The 25,998-nt window shown below is 36.3% G+C and overlaps 3 non-coding genes across 3 annotated transcripts; all 3 read left to right on the forward strand.

Moving 5' to 3' along the window:
* The first annotated feature begins 17,068 nt into the window (after window positions 1-17,068).
* On the forward strand, window positions 17,069-17,140 carry Trnae-uuc. Its single transcript has one exon. It is a non-coding gene; the product is annotated as a tRNA-Glu (tRNA).
* Window positions 17,141-17,973: 833 nt separating this feature from the next.
* Window positions 17,974-18,047, forward strand: Trnan-guu. Its single transcript has one exon. It is a non-coding gene; the product is annotated as a tRNA-Asn (tRNA).
* A 7,308-nt stretch (window positions 18,048-25,355) lies between these two features.
* Window positions 25,356-25,427, forward strand: Trnag-ucc. Its single transcript has one exon. It is a non-coding gene; the product is annotated as a tRNA-Gly (tRNA).
* The last annotated feature ends 571 nt before the right edge of the window (window positions 25,428-25,998 follow it).

Below are 25,998 nucleotides of genomic sequence, written 5' to 3' on the forward strand. Positions count from 1 at the left end.
AAAATGGTATAAAACCTTCTGCCGAATTACGACGAAGAATCACGGAAGCTGTACAACAGATAAATTTACGACGATATGCACATTTGGTAATAAGGTCATTTTTAAGGCATTGTCGAGCACGTATATATACGTATATATTGATGCCGGTGGAAAACAGTTTGGCCATTTGCTGTAGTCTGTGTTAAAATTATAATAATTTATTCATTACTTTTATTTAAATTCCTATACCTGTCGAGAAATGTGGAATTTTGTTACTGTTTGTCTCACTCAATCATACTTACCATTTTTGCTAGTCAGTCTGACTCCGACTACATTGATATGAAACCTAAATTAACCTTAGAGGTACTGAAAGCCATTTTCACTTAGAAAAAGTAACCTTTTTAAATTGACCTCTTTTTAGAAAAACCAAGATAATTTTTTCCAAGAAGCATGACGTAGAAGGTTTTATACCATTTTAGAATCTTGATTAGTTGCGCCAACTTTTGTAAGAAGTTGCCGTGGTAGACTAGGTACATGTTTTTACCTTGAAAAAAATCAGCTAAAAATTTGAAGAAAAAATTAAAAAGATTTTTTTTGTGCTGAAACTTTAGCAATTCGGGCCTTCTTTGGTATAGTGTTCATAAGCTGGGCTATGTGAGTTATCGTTACAAAAACTAGAGCAACAAAATTAGCAAATTTGTAATTGTAGTACTTCAAAATGGTGTACACGGCGTATATTTTCAAAATTTTTCATTAAAAAGCTTAAATCACAAAAGAAACATAACTCCGATTTTTTAATATTTTTTTCTGGGTTGTTACAAACTAGGCAACCACCTGTTCCCAGGTTATAGTTTTGGGACACCATGTATACAACAATATTATATAACAATATTCGAAAATATATAACAATTTTCAGCCGAAAACCGAGTAAAAACAGGAGGAAGAAATAAGAAAAACGGTAAATTATTCATTGCAAAATCGAGAAAGCACTATTTTATCTAAGAGATCAAAGGAACTAAGTAGATACATACATAAGTTATTTTTTCTAAGAAACCAGAAAGGGTAGCAAATCAAACGAAAATAAATAAACGCTGACAAAATAAACCAAGTGCTTATTATTTGAAAAACAAAATATAATTGTTTTTAAAAATGGAAGTAAATTAATTTGCTGCTTTGTATACCCATTGAAGGTTAAATTGTGCAAAATAGCTGGGCTTGTGTTAAATGTTTTTTCATGCAGTTAATGAAGTAACGCCTGAAAAGTTAATCAATCTGAAGTGAAATAATCTCAGTACAGAGTACTAAAAAACCCGACCTCAAAAGTACGTGAAATTACGTCTATTTGCCAAGTTTTATTGCAATATCCCCTAGTTCACCACTATCATGGACCAATAACCCAAGAGGACTGCTAATCTCCATATTAAAAATCGTAGCTCTGAAAAAGGTCAAAATTCCGTCTTATTTCTAGATGGCGCTGATCGATAGCCTGGAATTAGTTTATATTTACGTAAATGGCCATGGATATCGATTAACTCCTCTTTTATAGGAAATATAGTAGATATTCTATTTTTCTTGTAATGTTTTTCAAATATTTAGTAATAAACTAAAATTATTCTCTGAACTTCGATATTTATGCGTATCAATAGATGGCATTGTTCGTTGTTAACTAATTAATAACGTAACGCTTGCGAATATAGTTAGATGGCGCAAATCCTAAACAAAATAAAAGAATACTTGGAAGTATCTATAAAAATCTGAGCAATATAGTATAACCTAAAGGAAGTCTAAATTGTCATCCGTTTGCGGTGGCGCACAGTGGGCCCAAATTGATAATTCTTGGACATAGGAATAACTTGTGGAGTATCGAGCTAATTTTTTTATGTGATAGACAATAACACTCCTAACAACTTTTATTCTTGTATGATTTCTTGAAAAGTTGATAGTTTCAGAGAAAAAAAATATAATTTTTTTTTGTGGAGAAATATACATTTTGTTCTTTATCTCAAAATATACGAAAATGTAGTGTGCGTGGGTTACTTACAGTATAGTTCCAATCATTTTCTATGTAGAAAAAAATAATCCGTCTGCATGTACTTGCGGCTTTGTAAGTAGAGGTGCGGCAAAATTGCTAACTCTTTTATGTACTTTTTTAACAAAATACATGAGCTTCGACTAAAGAAAATTTAATTTTAGTGCTAAATTACACAGAGCGTTATAACAATAACACGAAAGTTAAGTAGAAACTAGTATATTGTGTTTTATTTTTTAATAAATAACAAATCTAACATTTTGACATCTTTTTACTCGTAAAGCCGCAAGTACCTGCTGATGGATTGTTTTTTTCTTGATAGAGAATGATTGGACTTATACTGTAAATAAAGCACACATTACATTTTTCTACAATTCGAGATAAAAAAATAAAATGTTTATTTCTCCAAACAAAAAAAAAAACTAAAATTTTTTTCTGAAACAATCAGCTTTCCAAGAAATTACATAACAATAAAAGTTATCAGGAATGTTATTATGTATCATGTGAAAAAAATCAGCTCTGTATTCCTAAAATTGTATCATGATTAAATAATTATTTAGCCTAAAATTTATACTTTTTATTTCCGTTATTTTTAATTACCTTCAGATTAATTTATACTGGGTTGTTGGACTTTATGCACTGTTTGTAATGGATGACATATTACACACAGATTACACGAAGCTCATGTATTTTGTTAAAAAAGTACATAAAAGAGTTAGCAATTTTGCCGCACCTTTATTTACAAAGCCGCAAGTACATGCAGACGGATTATTTTTTTCTACATAGAAAATGATGGGAACTATACTGTGAGTAACCCACGCACATTAGATTCTCGTATATTTTGAGATAAAAAATAAAATGTATATTTGTCTTAAACTTTGTTTGTTAAAAAAGTACATAAAAGAGTTAGCAATTTTGCCGCACCTTTATTTACAAAGCCGCAAGTACATGCAGACGGATTATTTTTTTCTACATAGAAAATGATGGGAACTATACTGTAAGTAACCCACGCACATTAGATTTTCGTATATTTTGAGATAAAAAATAAAATGTATATTTGTCCATACAAAAATTTTTTTTCTCTGAATCTATCAACTTTTCAAGAAATCATACAAGAATAAAAGTTGTTAGGAATGTTATTATATATCACATAAAAAAATTTGCTCGATACTCCACAAGTTATTCCTATGTCCAAGAATTATCAATTTGGGCCCACTGTGTGGCGTTCCGATATGACCCTTTGGGACCAATGCAATATCTGCGATATCATACTTCTTGGAATTACAAATAAAATTAAAAAATATTATTTCGCACGTTCGGTGTTCTCAGCCTAAAATCACCGTAGCCATTGTTTTTTCTCGCTTCTTACACCCAGTAACATTGAAATATGAATAATTTTAAGCTAAACAATCAATATGTCTAAATGGCATTAGAATAGACAAAGTAGTGTTCTAGTTATTATTTAGAGGATGGAAACGTTGTGAGTTGCGATTGTTTTTTTTTACAATGTATTTGTATACGACTCCAGGTGCATATCCATTTTGAGGTAAAATATAGCGCCATCTAGTTGACGTGTTTGTTATCACTAGAAGCAGATTTGATAGAATCAATGTGTCAATGTAAAATAACGTTACAAAATAGCTATTTGGTAATCGTCGCGACATCTAGTGTACCAATAGGTACTAAATACCCGGCTACGCTATCTTGTATGACGATTAGCAGTCCTCTTGAGTTATTGGTCCATGCCACTATACAGGACTTGACACAGGAGATAATAAAAATCGGTTCTCACTATTCAAAGTATATTGAGAGAGAAAAACGCCTTGAATTGGAGATTAGCAAAATCAACCATTAAAATAATTGCTCCCTATAATAAAATTTAGGCGCTATGTATAAAAATGAATCTCCATGCGTGAACAGCCACCCTTAGAGGTGGATGATGTTTTTCAAAATGAAATGGAACCACTATGGTGGTACCCTCTTTCCAACAAAAAAAAAGAATCATGAAAATCAGTTCACAAATACCTGAGTTATCGCGTAACATACACACAAAAAAAAACATGCAGTCGAATGGAGACAGCAATTACTTTTTACTTATGATGTCTTAATTTTAAGTTAAATGACTTGACTATTCAATTATTTTTTGATACATTGTAGCACAAAATTATTTATTATCCAGTGATAATAAATAATTAAAAATTGGCACGAAAATTGTCTTCACTAGGGTATTTTTCGTACCAATTTTCGAACGTGTGTTAATCAGGCGGCATAGTTTGGCCGAATATTCGATTATTCGTCGTCGTGTATTTGATAGAGGTCGCTATTCTAGACCACCATCGAGTTGTTGGTTGGCACATTATAGACGTCACTGGTATACAGAGAGTGTACCCTCAACTAAAATGTTTGAGAAAATCGAACGAATTTGTTACGTCTTAATCTTATAATTTATTGTTGCCTTTTCTCTTATGTCCACATTCAATTTTAATAAAGAATTTTGTTAAAATTGTTCAATGTAGAGGTCAAAAATGTGTTTGCTGGCATGTTAATTAAAAACCGATAACGAAGTTGACAACTGCTGGGCACTCTGTGAGACACTCCGGCACAATTACAAACTTATATAAAGGCAGCATCCTTACAGCGGACGAGGGGGATAGAAGTTAAGAAGATTAAAGTTAGAGGATGGGAATTATATTTCGTTTTAGTTTATATTCTGTATTAAAAGACTTTGTGAAAGTGATTTCAAAGCCCTATGTTTTGTCTGCGTTTTATTAGTTTTATATGATATCAAGTGACTGGATGAGCAAGTTGGGTGTGTTCATGTATACCTGGTGGTAAGTGACACACCTTCCATTAACAATTGCAGTTCCATTCAAAGCTTTAATCGCAATAAGGTCTGAGGGACACCGCTACTGCCCTCATCACCCTGAGATATAAGATGACAAGTCTCACGTGTAGGTACTGTAGTTTCAACGACACAACTATTACCCTTCAAAACCGGAACGCAGTACCTAATGCTCACATTCGCAAGGAGCTCTACTGATGCTAAATGTTTATAAAAGGTCAATAGATGCGATCGTATACATGTATACATACATGACTAGAAGTATCTTTATGACGTTGTACTTTCTTTCTCTAATAAAGTAGCCTTTCTTCTTTCACGAGCAATAGTCTTGTCAAACGTGAAAATTTGACTATAACTATGATAACTTATAGACAAAATATTTTTCAAGTTAAACTTATTCAAAGTAACACTTGCATCGTGTTCAATTACCAGCAATGTAAAGAAGTTAACAACAAATCGGGTATGGCGGAAGACTTGGAAACTTATAAGGCAGCACTTGTAAGTTATGCTCTAAGTTTGTCTGCAGACGTCTACGTCAAGTGTAGTGAAATTTTCCTGCAAAATTTGTTGTGATTTTGTATCGACAGTGTAGCGACAAACTGCTCCGTGTGATCACTTAAGCGGAAGTAGTTAATTTATCGTAAGAAGTCGCGTTTTACGTAGTCAAATACTTCCGAATGCACTCACACTTGTTCACACGACTCTGAAGCCGATAAGGCGCAAGACGATATGACCTACTTCGTTTGAAAGCCTGTAAAACTACCCTCATGCAGAAAAGTGTTTTTGTAGTGGCGCCAAAAATTTACCACAATTTACCGGAAGCACTAAAGTCTGAGAAAACCCTTATGCTATTTAAAAACAATTATACAAGTTATTGCCTAATAAAATGTACTATACAGTTTCTGAATTTTTAAATGATAAATCCCGAAATTAAATGTCTAATTTTTGACATTGGACGTTATTGACGTTATTCATGTTACGATATTATTTTGACATCTAATTACCATTAAATTCGACCCATGTATCTGTCATCGCGTTTAAATTTTAACAGACTTGTTAAATCCATGATTGCGCGCTCATGTAATTTTATTGAAAAACGAAATATGTTACACCTAGTTCATGGTCGTATTCCAGAACTCTACTCAATGCTCAAGTCAGGACTTGAGTATTGCAGTGAGCACTGAAAATCATACACAAGTCCTTGCCATTAGGGTCGTATTTCCAGTGCTTGTGTTTCCAGTGCAATCCTGACTTGAGCATTGAGTAGAGTTCTAGAATACGAACGGCCGAATACTCAAACGCTTCACCATCAGGCGCACGACTTGTTCACCCCGGCACTTAGTATTATTTAAAAAAAATACATTTCTGACAATTTAATTAATGTTAAAAAGAATATGTAGTTTTTTTAACGAAAAATTGTGCTGAACATAACATTATTAGGAGGAATCAAAATAAGCTGATTGTTCTTGGCAGTCGTCTTTACAAAGTTACAATATAATATTGATATTCAAAATTTGCCATTTACGAGGGTGCTTACCTATGAAATAAGGATCACATATTTAAGTTTGAGACCGAATCTCGATTTTGAAAGGTTTGCAGGATAAGTTTATTAGTAATTTAACGAGGTTTAATCGTGCTGAGTTTGTGTGATAAGTATTTAGTTACTATAGGAAGAAACAGCGCACTTATCGATACAATGATTCAAAAATTCATTTATATGCTTTAAGAAGCCCTTGGAAACGTTGAAAGTGATACAACAAATGTATAATAAATTATTAACATTTATATCATCATAGTTGCATGAGCGAAGCAAACTCGGCGAATTAACGTTGTAAAATTAATTGTAGCTCAAGAACGTTTCATTATCCATTGACAGGGAATAGATTGCGCGCCATGATAGATTTCATTAAAATTGAATTAGCCTAGTGTCACACATTGCGGTATGGATAGTAAACAAAGTAACGATGACAATATGTAAGCTCATACACATGACAATTACAGACCGTACTCTCATTAATAAAGTAATTTTTGGAGAACTGACAAATTTAGTTTGGAAAATATAAACTACCTACGTGGCTCCAGTCATCTATGGCATTTGGTTGGTGCCATATAATGACAAAACTATATTAGATATGAAATCCGGTGCATTTTTTTTACTTTTATTTTTATAAAATAATCTCGATAAATAAGTAGCCATATGATAAATAAATACACATGATAAAAATAGGCAGCGATTACTTTCTATTATAAATTAAAATCGACGCCAGTGCCTAATTGTAACTCAACGTCAACTTTATTCGAGGAGTATGTGGCTTCAGCATATTATTACTTTAGATGTTATTGCACTTTTATAATAAAACTAGTAACCTCTTAGGTATCACATTCCCTAACTCAGTAGCAGGTATTGAAAAGAAATGTCTCTCTCGTATTGTACTATTTGTTGCGTACCACCGGTTTACCGTCTTTAAATATTCATCCTTCGCTGGATATATCAGCTTGTTCTGGTTTTAGTCGATATATTCCAGTTTAAACTGGTATATACCGGTAGCAAAGACCGCCCCTTGCGTGTTTGGATGGCGATTGGATGTACGTTAACAGATTGCAATTTAGTTAATTATCTGGTTGTTTGTACCGACATTTAAATCTATTCAAAGCTCTGCGCAAACAAAGCGATTTTCTAATGACTGATTGAATTAGTTCCCAAAGTCATTGCGGTCTTGTAAACTTACATGACAGCCAAATAAAACTACGGGCAACGAAATTAAACACAAGGTAGAAAAAGATTTATTTGACTAGTTGTAATAATGTTGCTCATTCTCTATTACAACTTGATTAACTGCAAGGCGATTAACGGTTTAGATTATCAATTAATTCAATGGCCGTCTGTGATTGGGTTACAAATATTTTACCATCAATCTTAGTTCGACAAACTCGACGAGACGACGCGTATAGATGAGTTGTCGCTAAATTACGACACAAATATTTTGCTGTGTCAGAATTTCTGATGGATTTTATAAGGAGTCTATTGTATATTAGATTAATGGAGGTGTCTTTGTAATAATTCACTTCTTACTGAAACGACAGCGGATCCGGTACGAGTAATCACTACTAACCATTTTTATCTTTACTGCGGATGATGGAAATGGCAAGGAAAAAAATATTTCCTTGATTGTCTCTAGTTTATTCTACGTTCGTCCTGGCCCTCGTTTACGCCTGGAATCTGTCTCCGGCAGATGCCCGCTGATGTGGACTAATGGCCACCGTGTGTAAAAACCCTGCGGTTTAGACACCGCACTTTTTGTCCACCCACACTTCGACAGCTAGACACCGACACCTCATTAAGTAACTTTGTTGAGACCAAATATGTTGCTGATATTTTGCGTGAGAATTTTACAAAAAACTTCCGATGGTAGCGAAATTTTAATTGAAACTTTAAATAAGTGACAATTTATTATAAGACAGGGCCGTGTTACAAATTTAATATCCAAGTAGCAACACTATAATCATAAACGTAGCGCTGTGAATTCAAATAGACACGTTTCTATTAACTAGATTAGCAATAAAAGAAACTACAAGTAGTCTAAAACCGACGAGATGATAGCAACAAATACTTTATAACTTTAGTTTCGCTGCGTTCGGATTCATTATTTTTCTCCCATCTACATCCCACTCCGTAGACTATACTCAACAAGAGAGTGTAAATTAGCCCTTCCCTATCCTCAATCACGGCGTTGATAGATTAAAACCCCTCATCACATTGACGACATCGTTTCCTGTCGTGACCACATGTCACTCCGCTAATTGACCGGCGCCGACGTTTTTCTGCGACCAAATTGTTGAACGTCTTTCCACTCTCACACGTTCGCGGCAAAATGTCGTAATGTAAGAAATTAATTGTCCGCTTCGTGATTGGTACCCCATTGAGAGTATTTACCACAGACCAAATGTATTTACTATTTCTGTTTTAGATAAAATATTTCATTTTTCTACATGACATCTTCACCAATAAAGATTCTAAAGTTCTGAGTAAGTTTGTTAGGGTACCTACTACTGGGCAATTTCCCTAATTTGTCTATTTGTCTATCGGGAAATACTTGTGTCAAATCACAATCTTCGGAAGCACTTCGGACCGATGTCGGATAGAAGCGTTTCGTGGTAGTCTCCGTCCGATACGAAGGAAAACTATGATCGTAGTTTCGTCTTTCAGATTTCGCAGTGAACTTCCAGATAAGTAGATCGTATTCATGATTTTTCCTGATGGTTCGTTTCTACCAGTACTTTGAAAATCCATTAACTAACTGATACTATTTGACATTGTTGTAACAGTTTTGATGGATCAAAAACTTTGGTTATTCTTCATTATTTCACCGTAAACAGTGAAGCACAGATGTTAGGCAAAATATCACGCAAAAGCCCAGCTGTAAGTGCCGTGATGGAATAGCGGCAACAGCGGTGATGGATGGCGCAGGGCGATCGGTGCTGACGCTTCATTTGCATTGTCAGTTATCGTCATCGAAATCGCAGCTAGAGCTGAGCTTCAGTAGGTGTTGGTTAGTAAGTTGCGCCATCTCTAGCAATATAAAATGGATGACTACAGCATCATTATCGGACAGCCAGTAACGATGTTATGATGCTGCACATGCACGTCATGCGAATGAAAATTCAAAGAACTAAATTCAATTGTACAAAACAAGTGTAGGTAGTGAGAAAATGAATGGATAGTGCCAGCTACAGGCAAAATTGTAGATATATATACAGTAAGCAAGCCCGCTTCTGGAAGCAACCCCGTGTCTTAGCCTTATTCTGTTGATCTCATCTGCAGCTGATCGAGCGTCTCTAAGGCTGGGATAATTAATCAACGACGTTTTGCGTGGCAATAGCGATTAACGAGATTTGATGAGATTGCTGTTCCTCAAGATTCCTCCCTCTCCCACTGACCCACTGCTTTGGTTAACATTTTCGCCTGTCATTGTTTTCATAACAGCCTCACAGCGAAGTTTTATATTCTCTATTTGATATGATCAAATTTTAAAAGCTTAACAAAATTTGAAACGGCTGATAGGGGAACTTGAAATCGTCGTTGTTTATATGTAACACATTTGCGTGTTCTGTTGTATTCATGAACTTGTGTTGAAGCGACAAGTTCCACGCATTAAAGCGTCTGTTCTCTTTGTGAAACCATGTCATTCTGGAAAACACTCTACAAGCTATTCATCGCGCGACGGTAGCGAACAAATCCAAGTCTGTTAACAAAGTAATGCGGCAGTTGTGCAGCTTACAATGAAACTCGGTAACAAGCGTTGAAGTAAATGAGAAAAGTTTAGCATGGTGGCTAAAAGAATACCGGCGCGTGCCGCCGCTGCTGTCGTGAGCTCTGCTCGTGGTCGGCACCGGCGTACCGGCGCGGTGGCGGCGGGGCGGCGGCGGGGCGGCGGCGGAGCTATCAGCCATGCAAACAAACTGACGAATCGTAATTAAAACTCAGACTTCACGCGAAACGCTCATTTCAGGGTGACCTTGATTTCTTGATCCAGATAAATGTTAAGGCACAGAAAAAAATGTTTTACTATCTATAGTCACCAACACAAATAACGTGTCCTACTATTCAATATGGAACTTCAACCACGTATAGATTGACTAATTTAGACTGGTGTTGTTGTTGTATGTGCACTAACAATTACCTCATAAAATTTATACGATTCTATCTAGGTACAAAAGTAAGTACATAGATTCTTTTTCTAGAACTCGTTGTCACCATATAATGTGCAAACAATACGCGGAGCAAATAGCGTCGACAACAGAAACTGACGCGGGAAACAATGGCGTCAACAAAACGCGCGCTCTGCGAGTTCAACTTTGTCGCAGCTCGCCGGCGGCGGCGCTATGCTACCGAAATAAATTTGCGAGTTAAAATTATTTACTGTTTTCTCATATTAACCAATGTTTTCATGTAGGGGTGGAACAAGCTTACAACATGTAGGTACAACGTATCTAAAATCTTTGCACCTTATGCATCACAAACACAGCCAAATTTAGATACAGTTTTAAAAATCGTGCCGTGGTATTCTAATGGTTTGATGTACCGCCTCTCAAGCAGAGGGTCGTGGGCTCGAATTCGGGCTTGCACCTCTACAGTTTTACGGAATTTATGTGCGATATTTAATTTGAAATTTACCATAGGTTTTTCGGTGAAGGAACACATCGTGAGGAAACCTGCAAAGCAATTTAATGATATAATTTGAAGTTCCCAATCCGCATTGGGCATGTTATAATAGGTTAAATATTATTATTGTTTAATTGATCTAAGTGAGATCTTAATATATATTGTGCACTTGAAGTGGTTATATTGAAATAGGCCTAACAAAGAATCTCACGTTTCCTTTACCTACGTATAAGAACGCAATCATTGCAACACCTTCGTTGGTATACAGCATGAATTGTGAATGCTTCGTTGCTTGCACTCAATAACACTGTGCTGGCAATTTTGCAATCATTATGCATCAAGTTGGGAATACACCGAGACTTGAACAAAATAACTTTAACGCGAAATTAAGCATTTTATTTCGCGTTAAAGTTATTTCATTTCTTGATCAACCTTAGAGATGCAAATCGGCCTCCTCCGCCGCGTGCAACTGACGCAACTGTAAGCTGAGAAAGATTGCTTAGTGAAACGATAATCTGGCAATGAGAAATACCTGAAATGTTTTAGATAAGCATAACTTGTGAAACCATAACAGATTTAGGTTAAAGTGCAGATAACCTTGTTTACTTGTGACTTGGTCTTAATATCTCTAAGATTTATGGTATAAGATTTCAAGGCGCAAATAATATAGGTGTACTTGGAACGTTAACTACAACGTTAAAACGGAAACGATTGAACGAAAGTTGGATTCGTTCCGAAAAAGCCCGCTGCAATGTTGATCTTGTAAACAAATTCGCATCGAAAATTCTTGATTTGAACTGGGTCAATTTTGTTGGTTTAGGACGACTCAACTTCGCCCTTTACGAATCTAATTTAACTTTTGAAGTGCATGGTTTAACTACTTCATCGTGGAAATCGTCGGGTAAGTGAGATTTCAATCTCGTAGTGCAAACACCTCTACTTCAAGCGCAATATTGCAGTTTCATACGAAAAATTTCTTGGAAACGTAAAAATGGGAACACCGAGATTTGTTACGGAACAAGATATGTAACGTAACGTCATACAGTCTTCCAAAATAATTTCAAACGTGACATTTCGAGTGAGGCTTAGCAAGTGATGCGTTTCCATATTTCAAACGTGAAAGCTCCTGTGGGCCAATTTTGGGGAAAATTTATTACAACGGTTTTAAATTTTATCTGCTAACTTACATTTGCAACAATACCAAAAAATATATATTACGAAATATTTTTAACGTGTGGTTTTAATTTTGACTGGAATTTAAAAAACCATATATGTAGCTTTGCTGTTGTAATTTTAGAAAATCTGAAATATATTTTCTTTCATTTCGCGTTAGTAGTTTTACAATTCATTTGCAAATGGGAATATTTCTGTAATACCTAATGCATATCATACGTCAGATTTTGCTTTAACATGCAGCTCAAACTTAGCATAAAAGATTCATATATCAACTATATATACTTATTACAAATTCTACTTATTATAAAATTTTATCGTTTATTGTCCGCGAGAAAACAATTTCATTTGTTTCCAACCACGATAAGGGCTCAAGTTTCCAACTGAATTTTTGATGCAAAGTTGTAAATAACACGTATCTACCTGTTTGCTTTATGTGAGCTTTTGTTACCGAGTATTTGAAGGTTTCTACGCCATAAAAACAATTTGCAATAAACTAAAACATAATTTGAGCAAAAACAGACATTAGAACTTAAATTTCTAGCGGTATGTTGTGTCTTAACACTGTAATAACGATTATAATGCAAAGGATAATTGGACGACCGCAGCATGTCACCAACAATGCTCTGTAACTGCAAACCGTGCAACGGCAGCGCGCTGCGGCGGAAACGCCGCGACATGTTGCACTGACAGCTCAGCTATGTTCTCCGCTCGAGCTAGCCGCAAATTGGATCTCCGATGTTTGACCCGCCCTATCAGCCTAACTATATGCTGTTAGTATTGGAGTACAGTACAACAATTTGTCTCATACATTGATGCGATCGTATAAAATCCCCCGCCGCTACGATTTTCTAAAATACGATAAATTATTTTTATTTCAGCTAATGGTTCGACATGTAATTGTTTTCCAGTAAGTGTAGCTTGATCACATTTCGAAATTGAGGACCGTTTACTACGTCGTTGATTACGACATCTGAAACTAGCAATTGGTATTTATTTTCACTTTAGATATTATTCTTACTGAAAGATTTTTACTCATAAAAAATTCAATACGGGGTAAGGAGTTTCTTTGTCGTAAAATTATTCACCGTAAATGGTTTTTAGGGCATCAAAAATTGACAAAAAGTTTTTGTTCAGTTTTCTGTTTAGATGTTTGTTCTACATTCTCAATGTACTATATTAATTAGGGTTAATTTCGGTATGTAGAGAAATAAAATATTTTTCTATGGTGTAATAATATCATATATTGTGTCATGTTACAAAGGATACAGTGTAACAATGATGGTACATTTTACAAGGAAATGGAGAGAAATTAGTAACGATGTGTAAATTGCTCAAAATACTGAATTTTGCTTTTAATAACGCCTTTTAACTTTTCTTACCGTGGCCCAGCGCAATACTTACAATAACGATATACTTTCCAGTGTATGCAAAATGCATATGGTGATTACCGTCGTCGGCACTGAGTGGTCGAACGGGATCTGATCTTGTTATTTTTCTTCGTTGATTTAATAAGTAGTAAATTACAGAGTCACTGACGTCACAACATTAGCGACTTTTGCGAGTGCAGTTAAACGACAGACGTCGACTCGTCGTGAGTTCATAGTGCAAATGGGACTAATTCCGGGATTGAATTACAGCAATCAGCAGCGCCGTCAATGGACTGTGATTCTGAAAATGCCCGCCGTTGCGCCGTGACAGCGTCACAGGCGGGGGCCGGCTGTGGATGCGCGCTGACAGGGGCGTTTACTTTGGAAGGGCGCCTTTATTACAAACCATCTAACATAATCATCATGGGAGGTATTATGGCCCATTCATTACCATCCAACCGAAATCGTTAAATCCAAGCAATCTTCAAACATTATTTTACGAATAGAATCAACAAAGACAATTATCTATAATTTATCTGTTTTCGCAGAAGAAATCGTGGTCAAGGGTTAGTTAGTTAGTTTCCAGGGTACGTGTTTTTTGAGGGCATCATATCTTTATTGAGGCCCTCTTCGCTACCGCTTCGCACCTTTATAACCGACCCTGGTAGCCGCGTCGCGTCGTCGCAAGACACGCGACTCGCAGACTGTAATTTGTCGCAGTGATGCCGTGAATGGTCCAAATTAGAATGTAGCTCGTTTCCGACACTACTGAACGCGCGATACTGAGTCAACAGAAAGGTATTTTACATATACTTATGTTTGTCTTTTTCCAAAAGCAGAGCGATTCCTCCAATGAAACTCTACGTCAACTGCCGACCGCGACCGCGGAGTTTTAGTGAGTAGGAGTCTCATATAACCTTCCGTCTGTATCCCCAGGCGGAAGGTATAAAAAAAAGTGTTCATTGAAGGTATCGAGATAAGCTGTTGGAGATCCAATGATAGGTAATAAGAGAGAAGTTTTAAATGTAGACACATTAGGTGCTTCTAGAAATACGTACCAATTTATTTGGATTTGCGCTTATACGCTTTTAAATAGCGGTGATTCCTAGTGGATTCTCCAAGTATACGCATACTGCGCGCGCCGCGGCCCCGATACCGACAATTTTTCCACGCCGCCACCGCTGTCGCCGATGAATTTGACCGGCGTAAATTAGGCGGCGTGGCGAAAATATAATTTATTTTTATAAAGTATACGCTTTTATGTTAACTCTTTACTATGTTTCCGTACAAGTAAAATGAATTACATTCGTGTTCATGTAGGTACATCTTATTCACACTAAATTTAAATTAAGATGTTTATTTTTATAGTACAAAGATTCAATTGTTTTTATGTAATTGTTTTTTTACAAACATGTTCTTTTTTTAAGTTGAACCTAAAATCTGCTACAGACCTATCTGTAGATAGATCTGTAGCAGAGGTCAAAGTATCAAATGAGTAATTTTCAGGTTAATTTTCTGTACCTAATTTCGGTGGTAATTTTTATTATTTAAATATTCTAGGACATTATCATGAAGTATTACTTAATATTTGAATACAGTATCTTGAAATATTATTTTATATTTCACGATAATATACTTGAATATTTAAATAATAAAAATAGTGATTTTTAAACATGCGAAAATATTTATATGTATACCATATGTATACCGATGTCACGCCGACATGACATCGATCATGCTGCCGATACCGCCGCCGCCGCCACCGCCGGCACGGCGCGGTCGAATCACAATTTTACAATCGGCGCATCATGTCTACCTTGTGATAATTCCTTTAGCTTAATAAATTGAAACAAACTTGTTTTCATTCGATCAAAGTTTCCAAATTAATTTTGTTCGCGCTCGTTCTCGAAGTTTATACGTACATAGAAATTTCCAGAATGTTCGGTGGTGAAATAAATAAGTCGATGAATTTGCGAGCGTGCATCGTGTGACGTCATCAATCATCCCCCCTCCCTGCTCCTTGTAAGTAATTAAGTTCCAGGCTTGCAAATTATTCACCCCGCAACAGCATACTGCGCTGTAGTTATACGTGGAGCTGTCGACAAATTTGCTTACGTGCGATAGTTTAGCGTGGCTTACAAAGTCAACGATTTACATACAGAATTTGTGGAACTACCTATATTTTAGTAACTGCATACATGCATAAGTAAATTCTTAAGATAATTGCAATTGTGTTAAAAAAAACTTTCCGACAGTTTATCAAAGGCGCGGTCGTCTAGTTCATTTATTTATAAATTGCAACAGTCATGTAATGATTCGCATAAAAGAAAATAATTATCCCAGCGGCGGAGTTCCCGATCAACAACAAATTGGAAATAACTCAAATTTGTTGGCACATTGCTTTCGTTAACACCGAGCCGCCCACTCTGCCATCTATGCTCCCGTCTCAGCCGAGCGGTTATCGCCGACTTGGGCAAATTCGTAAGATTGATGGCAGTGCTGCCAACTTTTTAAATTAATCATACGCAACCTGGCAGTTGGCACACCTGTGTACAGAGCACTTGAGTTTCAGAGTTTGTTTAGACTTGGTCTTGCAAGTGGGACATCGCCGGAATTAGGAACAAAAAACACGGTCAGTGTCTTTTCGATAGGCCAGTCAAATTTTTAAGTATTATATTTATCTAGCGACCTCGTACATTACTCTAAACAATTTATTTTGTACGAAAATAGCAATCGAAGTTTGTTTACGATCAATGAGAACTAAAACCTTCAAGACCACAACGAATAGCTTTTAATAAACTGCAACTGAGAAAACGGTAATGAAGAATCGTAATAAAAAAAAAGCAAAACTTATGTCATATATTACAAGTTCGCGAGGCGCGACCGCACTGCTGAAGTAAAAATATCAAACAGAGTTATTTTTTCCAATTTGCCCTTAGCAAACACATCGGCGAGTGGAAGTTTTCGCATAACTCGACTGCTCAACTAACTTAGTCCGGTTTTTCCTTTCAACCACATGTCACACGGATCTCTGTCCCTATTTCCATGTAAATTGGCCGCGCACAGATTTTTTGTACCCTCTTCGGTCGTAATATTTTTCTTCCCGAATACATAATTTATTTGATACGGACGCTGGTTTAGCTTATTTATTACTTTCCCATTGAGTTTCTTCCAAAGTTTTCACTGTAGGATGAGCTGTGCAGTAAAACGTACAAAAATAAATCATTGTCCAAATAGTTCAATTGAATTTTGCGTCTGTCTGCTTTCGTGTTATGTATGATGAACTCTAGTTTTGTAATGTTGCAATAGATGGCGCTGCCTCGTGTCGAGCTCTTGCATTGTTCGATTTTATTCCGATCACAACTGATATGAGTGAACATTTTCATAAAAAAATAATTTATCTAAATTATTAGTAATTGAAAAAAAGAAGTAACAAAAATTATAAATATACCATAGTAATAAATCATGGTTTATAAACTAATATTATGCGAAATTTCACCATTCTCAATATATCCCGTATGGTCTAGTGGCTAGGATACCTGGCTTTCACCCAGGAGGCTCGGGTTCGATTCCCGGTACGGGAAAGGTATGTTTTTTATTTTTTTTACCTTGCAAGCAAAACTATGCGATGCGCGAAGACTTTTTCGTCCGAAGTTCCTAGGATGAAGACGATGTCTGCCGAGTCTTGGTCTTCGGAGAGGCGTTGGAGGTCGCGGAGCAGACCCGGCAAACCAGCTCGCTCCACAGACGCCGTGCAACACGTCCCAGTCACACGGTTAGCCATTGCCACAGATAGCTATGTACTTGTATTCTTCACTTAAGACCAATATGATGTCCAATTTTCAAATATTTGCCCTCGTAAAACTATCTTAACCCACTCGTGTTACATTTTAGAGATTACAATTGCCGTAGGAAGTAAGGTTTTGTTTATGTTTGCATTTTGTTATCACAATAAGTCTTGGCAAGTTTTTAATCTATGCCTACCCAGTTTTTACAGCACTAAAATATAAAATGGAAACAGTAGATTACACTTTGAGAACTAAAATAACGTCACGACATTTAATCAAAAACAAAGGTTGCCTAAATCGTCTAATATCAATTAATAAAATGAGTTTACAGTCAAAGGTAACTTGTCAACATAACCTCAATCGCATAACTCAGCTTCCACTGCAAATAACTGAGCTTGAGTCAAGCTCTGTATTCCAGCTACACAACTGAGTAATAAAAGAAAGCTCTTATAACCACACAGAGTCGTTTTTATAAACACCGTGTCCTTTCTGAGTCTGTGTAGAGCAAAGTTGTAGAGGCTTAAAACAGGTTTTGTTCTGGTAAAGGAGCTTCTATTCATATTGCTATCTTTGTCATGCGCCTATGCTACTGCAGGTAGCGAATAGCTATTTCGCCGACCTTAATAAGTGCCTCCGTGGCGCAATCGGCTAGCGCGTTCGGCTGTTAACCGAAAGGTTGGTGGTTCGAGCCCACCCGGGGGCGTTTCTTTTATTTCACTAAAGCGTTTTGTACTTTTAATTTATTATTGAGGTCTTTTAAGTAAATTTTTGTTAAGTTTAGATATAAATTAAAAAAAATACGCTCTGTTCTATAATCACGTTATATTATCATTGTAAACATTTTAGACTAAAAAAATGTTAATATTTGATCATACAGCTTACAGAGACAGGCTGCTCTGAAATTGCAGCCGCAATTACAATGACATCAGAAAGTGAATCAATCTTTTGTTTGGTTTATTACGTTACATTAAGGAATTTGCATCTCGAAGGATTTTTCCGTTTTATCCATTTTTAGTCATGAAGAGTCCATATACAATTCCCATTAATATGATTTCGAAGCATAATAACACACTAATCATGTAATACAAAAATGTTGACTATCACTTAATTTCCAACAAATTAAACGTCTGCTGCGGAATGCTCTGTTTCCCCATAAAAAACGCCTGACCAACGATGCTAGGGGCCTTACGCCAAGTTGTCACAGTATGACATCCGTGACCCGGCACTGTTTTTGATGGAAATAATAATGGCAGGCAGCAAAGAGATTTATTACCAACTACTCATATGGAATTGAAGCTTCAAAGTCTCGTAGATTTTCTATTAAATACATTTCGAAGAGTGTCCACAGGAACTTTACAGTTTAGTTTCAGCTTAAACGTTCCTTCTTTGGTCGATTAGAAAGTCCGGAACGGTGCATTCTCATGTCATGAAAGGAATGGATTACACTACGGGGGTATTTAAGATTATAGTGAATAGGCAACATGTCGGTCATTTTGTCGCTTTACGACGCGTCACGTTAAGGCCAAGCGTGTGCTTATAACACAAAAAAAGGCGTCTGGATTACTCGTGCCTCTAGTCAGCCAGTACATTTCATCGTTTAATATAATATTGCTATAACATGCGCCCAATCTGGTACTTTCACTTACAGCACCCACTCAGTCTTGAAGTGATAATCGGTGCTTTTCGACGCTGTTACGGTGCTATCTGCGACAATGTCTGCACTTTCGGTTCACACACCCGCGCAACCACAGACTGCGTGCGCATGGTTCATAATCGAACAATATCTCGATAATTACTATTCGAGATAGATATTCATGTCTGTTACGAACACATTTAAGATTATCTAGTGGAATCACATTATCTAATAAGTTAAAAATGATGGCTGTAACATAAGATACTAAAACTCAATAGTTTGTTTTGAAACTGCCCTAATTTTTTAGTTAATCGCTGTTATGTTCGCATTACTGGGTTAACCGCCTTTTAGAATGTTATACAGCAAGTGTTTAACATCTAAACAGGCAGTCATCATATTTTAGTGTGTTTATTTGAACAGACGTAATTGCATCGCTTCTGAACGGCCTCGTTGATAGACAGATCGCTTTGCCTTCCCCGTTCTCTTACTAAAACATAATACTGCTGCTGTATTTTAAATATGCAGCTCGCGTTCCATTACAAGTCGGTCAAGTAAGTTGACGGTCGGTTGTTATTGGAAGCAGCATTGAAGTTTGCATTTTACAACACAGAATTCAGTTATCTAAGGCAAATTATAGTGAAATACATGTCCGCAATCTGGTTTGTGTGCGCAACGCCATACATTAGTCGCCGAGTAAATATCGATAAAGCATCGAGTGTGCTCTTTGTACGTCAATTTGTTTCCGCTGGATACAGCGAGCACCTCGCTGAGATATTGATTGGCCTGTTTGTCGGATCTTTACGGTGTCAAGGTTAATGTTAACGACACCACAATTGACTGTTTTCCGTATTTGTCTGTTCATCCGGCGGCGACTTTATTAATATAGATTTTTACGATTGTTTTGTCATATACTTATATGTAGGTATCGGTCGGAGAAAATCAAAACCAAACTGTTTTCACCCGGTTAAGAGGAAAGGGGTATTAGGTACGTCAGTTTCTTGATAAAGGTTGCTAACGACAGCATTGATTGTTCAGAATTGTTGTCATTTAGAACAACGCCCTGACCCGTTGCTTTTACTAGACGGGCGGCGTCGCGGGGTCCACATTTGCAGGCGCCGCCGTTTGCGAGCACAAATTATAAACAATAATACACATTAATAACACTTCGTTAGGTAATTCTAAATTTGATTTATTCTGTTTTTTGATAATTTGTTCTTTTTTATTTGTTGTGTTTTGTCTTTTCTGGTTGTTTTCTGTAACAGTGTTTTTATAAACCTCTTATTGTCTTTGCCACTTTTAAGTTTTTTACTAAATGTTGGAAATTCGTTAATGGCATTTGAGAACCCTTCTCTAAATCTTTATGTATAATTGTAATACTTAGTTCGTGATTTAAAAAATGAAATAAAATAAAAAAATGATTTGTATTTAGGAAACGGTTCCTGATAGATAAAAGTAATAAAAAGATTTATAGGTACTTAACGCTTAAAATCCTTCCTTTATTCCGTTTACAAGCACACCTTGTTAGTCCAGTTCCATGACAGATAAGGGGTTCGTAAATTCAACAAAATTTTATTACCAACCCCTCGAATTCAATGAAATCAGAATACCGGCAGTGGACGGTTGGCGACAAATATTTACTCTCGATTATATCAATCACTGTCCGATATCGGCCGCGGCGTGTTTGGGCGATAAAACAAACATTCAACAACAGGATTATCGCCTTTTTCCACGACGTTATTTTATGTTTGCTAACACGTGTACATACAGATAACGACCGCTTGAAGCTAATAATTTACACTCAAGTAGCTTGTATCTGTTACGCAGGGATTTGTTTCATAGTGGTTACTATGATGAAGTAATGAAGTCAGTTTCGATGTGCCCATACTGAAAACGAACATTCTCTAATCAAGTAGATATAAATAATCAATGTATGTGTTGCGCACATAGTGAAATATAGTATATGTACGTGTTTGACGTACAGTCACGAGTAGGTACATCAAGTTTGACACTTTGGACTTTAGAACGTACTTATCATTAGCGACATAGAGTTGAATTTAAAACGCGAGTGACCGGAGGAGAGGTGGGAAAAACTGTGTTGCTTGATCAAATTATTTAGGTATGTACTAATAACGGTCTTACAAAAAATATGTATTCGATACACCTAAGGATATTGTCTAAAGAATGTGCTAATGTGTTACACGATAGGATGTACTTTATCCCATCATATAAAATCCCGAAAACAGGGTAAAATGAAAGTCTAAAACGAATTATGTAATAATAAAATATCTAATTTGGTACATAATTTTTATATGGGGATATTTCTCTTTATGTACTACAGAGAACCTGCTAGATTTTGGTTTTCAACCGAAACATTATTAGTTGTTAAACTCACATTTAACCCTAAATTTGCAAATTGCTCAGCTATTTAACGACACGCCGCGCCGGCCGTTGCCCCACCAGTCGACATCGGATCTGTATAAAATTTTTTTTCGCCTGTTTTTATTTAATTCATATTAAGTAATTGGATCGTATTGCGGTACGCGAAGGGCGACCTGCAGGATGTGGTGCAACCTCATTTAGGAATACCTAGGTATGGTATGTATGTAAGGTTAGCAAAAAAAAGAAATACTAGGAATTCTACCAGATTCAAAATGTGGAATAGGTGTCAAAAACAAAATATGTCTTTCTAATTTGTGAATAAAATATTAGTAAAATTACTTCTTGACCTCCTACTTCATCTCCTAAAATCTAGGGTAGGCGTAAACGCCAACTCGATGAAAAATTAGTTAATGACGCAATTGGATTACATTTTTATAAAAATGATTTAAAAAATAAAAAGCTATGAAGTAAAACATTGGTAATGGTTAGTTTATTCAATGGTTTTGTAAACTGTGCGCTATGACTTTAACGCCTTTTCCCCCCCAAAATATCGAATTAATTAGTTAATTAGTAATCGAGAATGTGGTCAATAAAGTAAATTGTTTTAATGCATTTAAAGTTACCTTCCCAAAAAGCCTATATGAGAATATGATGAAAATACACTGCGATAGAATTTCACAAAGCCGCAGTTCTCTGCGTCTAGCGAACGTCGACGAGGCGTATAAGGAAACCAATTAAAAGGTTTCACCTCTCGTTTACCTTTCGTCAGATACGATGCATCGAATGCACACCGAATTCTAAAACATGACACCTGCAAATACATAGGTCGGTTATCGTGATTTTTGACTAAACTACCAGCTACCAACAACACAATATAGTAATAATTTTACTTTCCAAATGTTTGCAAAACGGTAGTGAACCAAACTAAGCATAATTAGTGGAGGTAGCATTCGAGTAAACAGTAGGAAATAACAGTGTGAGTGCACCTTTCGTGTCTCGTGACAGACCTATTGAATATGAATGGGCTCGGGGCAGAGCCGGTGCAGCACACTCGTCACTGATGGGATCTCCCGCAATTATGGCACAAAAGAATCAATTACACTTTTGCTGCACCCCGCCTGCCCGTGTCACGGCCGCGCCACGCCGGGTACGCGCCTCGTCGGCGGCGCCGCAAAGCAGAATGAAAACAATATTGCACTCTCAGCGCTTACGCCCTTCAGCGTTTCCGTGCCCTACCTTGGCGCGGGTTACCTTATCAACTCATAGAAGTGACATTTAATCATCAATCATTGCAAATTCGCAATGACCTTGACGCCCATTTATTACACTGCACTTCTGAATACATCTGCACTTCTGAAAACGGCAAAAATTTTTTTCTGTGATATTAAATTTAACTCTCTTATTTCTTTCTGTTTTGGTCGTAAGAGTAAATTTTTTCAAATTGCTCTTCACCAATAACGTCGTCGGGCAGAGTTAAATCCTTATTATCCTAAATAATAACTTCTATTCTTTCTCTATCGCAAGTCTAACAATGATTCGTAATAAAATAAAAATATTGTCGTTGGCTGCTCCAAAATTATTTACATTTACCATATTGTCACTATAGAGTACTGAAGAAAAAAAAATGGTTCTGTGATAAGTACCATAGTACAATACTAGTAATCGGTTCGGCGCATTACACCTACACCTCACTCGGAGGATAGGGTTGTTACATTATTATAATTACCTCATGTGAGTTGGATATAGTTTTTTAGAGGAAGAAAAAAGAGCGGTGTAAAATTTTCAAGTACTACTTGTTTGTAATTAGCACTTCAATCAGTAAAATTACACCTTTTACGCATGTTGTGTTATTTTTTCAGTAAACTGATTTGTTCAGCTTTTGAAACCTGTCGTCATAAAAATAATTTTAAAGATTTACATATGTGTAAAAAAGCATTTTAACGCGTAACGAATTATTTAAGGGCTTCAAAATTTATATCAAACATAAAAATACTTCATAGTTTAATTTAAATCGGGCTTGTTGAAATTAAAAAGAAATTAAAGTAGGTACAACGCACCAGCGCGGAACAATACCTACCACAACATGGAAGGTTTTGTCAATTAGATGGATCCTGTAAATGATTAGCCGAGCAGCTGTCCTCTGTAACTACCTACCATTTAATTGTTATGGGCGAAGAGATACAAGGTTTTTAACATAACCTTGAATGTACCTCCGATAAACTTCCGGAATATTATTTTATCTTATCAATGTCCTTGACATAATAGTTTGTAGAATTTGTACTAAGTAATTTTGTAGAAAGAAAAAACGCTTGTGTTATCATCACTGCAGGAGGCATATTCAATAGCTTTGTTCGTATTTATTCTCCAGTACCTTACTGATATTGATCAATAAAGCGAATCGAAGATTGCCAGTAAGCCTTTTTTGACATAGACATATATGAGGATACTAGTGCACGGGCTTAAAAGAGACATTTCTGACGATTCCTAGGGCTTCCCCGTCTCGCGAGTTCGGTCCTTCCCTTTGAGGCGCAGATCAAAGAACACGCGCTTCTATTAGCCCTGATTACAGAGGCGCACTCGACCCGCCCCCCGCGCGCCACACGCCTCTCCGCATTGTGTCCCTGCGCTAACGCGCCTTCGCCTTCTAGACGGTTCCAGAACATTCTAGTGCCATTGCAACATTAATTAGCTCTGCGCGAAGTTTTCTGCTTTATTATCATGTTCAAGAGCTCTAGTTATATTTAAAAGATATACGATGCCGAAGTATTGTTTCAGATTGAGGAATACTTGAATAGCTGGGGTTGCCAGTTGGCTTTGATGTTTCAAAATAATGTTAGAGCTGGCTGATTATCATAAGTAATAAATAACATACAAGTCATTTCCTCATGTCCTCAACTTTGTTTTTTACTTTAATTATGTTCTGTGCTTTGGAAACCTAGTCCGCACACGCTAAGTGAGGCAAATTGAAGCGCTCCCAAAGGGCCTACACGAGCGGGCGGGCCTTCAGCGCTCAAGGTCAACTTGCACCGCAAACAGCTCCAGAATTTTAGCTAAATATGACGAAATGTGCGGTAAATAAGTGTAAAAATACGTCAGACAAACATTAAAATAGATACTAACATCACATTCCACAAGGAAGTAACGCGTTTCAACTTGTATTTTTATATAAATATTCACTAAAACCGAAAATTAACCTATTACTAAAACTAGCCTACATGAATTCGATTTTTGCCTCACTTGTGACAGTTCGTTTGATATGAAACTATCATTCTATGCGTTATTATTCTAAGCTAGTAAGTAAATGGTTCCTAGTCATAGGTAAATACAATATTTTTTACGAGTAACTACATTTTTTTTGGGAACTTGAAATTGGAGTTTCAATGTCGAGTTCTTAGGTTTTCGCGATTGTTACACATAGGAAATGAAACTATTTTTCCGGATTTAAATCTGTTGACTGAAGTCAACCGTGACCATGGGACCTGTAAAAGGCCCGAAACGTTGGTTTGTCTGAAAAATATACGCGATTTAAATCCGGAAAAATGGTTTCATTTCCTATATAGTTTCAATGCTTTGTTAACTCAATTATATTCACACGTTACACAACGTAACTCTTATTAAAATAAAAATTGTGGGTATAAAAATTAAACTGTAATGAAACCTACATACCAACAAACCGGCGCCGGCGTAGGCTAATGGCAAATATTTCCAATCACCGCTGTCCACGAAAAGAAATTCATAATGCAAAAGTATCACCATGGCAATTTATTTGCAATGCTTGGTTATCGCCTTATTAACATTTTAATATAATCAATATTTTGCAGTACCTATACAGATTTTTGTCTTACATTTGTCAACACGTACGCTCGGTACAAATTTTTGAGAAACATCACGTTAAACTACAAATTATACTTATTATTATGTAAATTAATGTTTATAATAATTCAATAAAAAGGGTGGTCGATGATGATGCGACTAGTAATTTCGAGACTTATGGCAGCTGCGTTGGTGGTGTAATGGTCAGCATAGTTGCCTTCCAAGCAGTTGATCCGGGTTCGATTCCCGGCCAACGCACGTTTTTTGGCAATGAGGTTTTTTTGCCTATTTTTCATTTTTTAGGGTTCCGTATTTGTAAGATAGATAATTATTATATATTTAAATACCAATTTACTTACAAATCGACACATTGCCTTAATTTCGAAATTAGTTCATCTACTTACCAACAGGTGGCGCTGCATGTTTCAAATTCGCCGCAAGACGTGAACGACGTTTCTACGTGCCGATGTGGCTGTTGGTGGTAAATGTAGTACAAAGTTGCGTTTCCGCGACGATATTTCACGGAAGTTGAATTTGAAAAGTAAACACTTGTAAAAAGCAATTTCAGATGGTGTTTGAGGACGTTCGCAAATGTATTTATTTACTTTGGAGTTTCTGTGATGTAACATTTTCAATGATAAAATCAACCTGGACTCAAACTTATTGCACGGGTATAATATTTGTTTCATTTTGAATTATTGTTAGGTATTCTAATTAATTTTTTTTTAATAAGACGACGGCGACGTACTTAGAGCGTCTACAACAGAAAACACACGTCGATGTCCCGTGCCGTCGATGACACATCAAAGTATATACAAAACTTTTCCAT

The sequence above is a fragment of the Hyposmocoma kahamanoa genome, unplaced genomic scaffold (genome assembly GCF_003589595.1).
Source record: "Hyposmocoma kahamanoa isolate Upper Pololo Valley unplaced genomic scaffold, ASM358959v1 81, whole genome shotgun sequence".
Lineage (NCBI taxonomy): Eukaryota > Metazoa > Arthropoda > Insecta > Lepidoptera > Cosmopterigidae > Hyposmocoma > Hyposmocoma kahamanoa.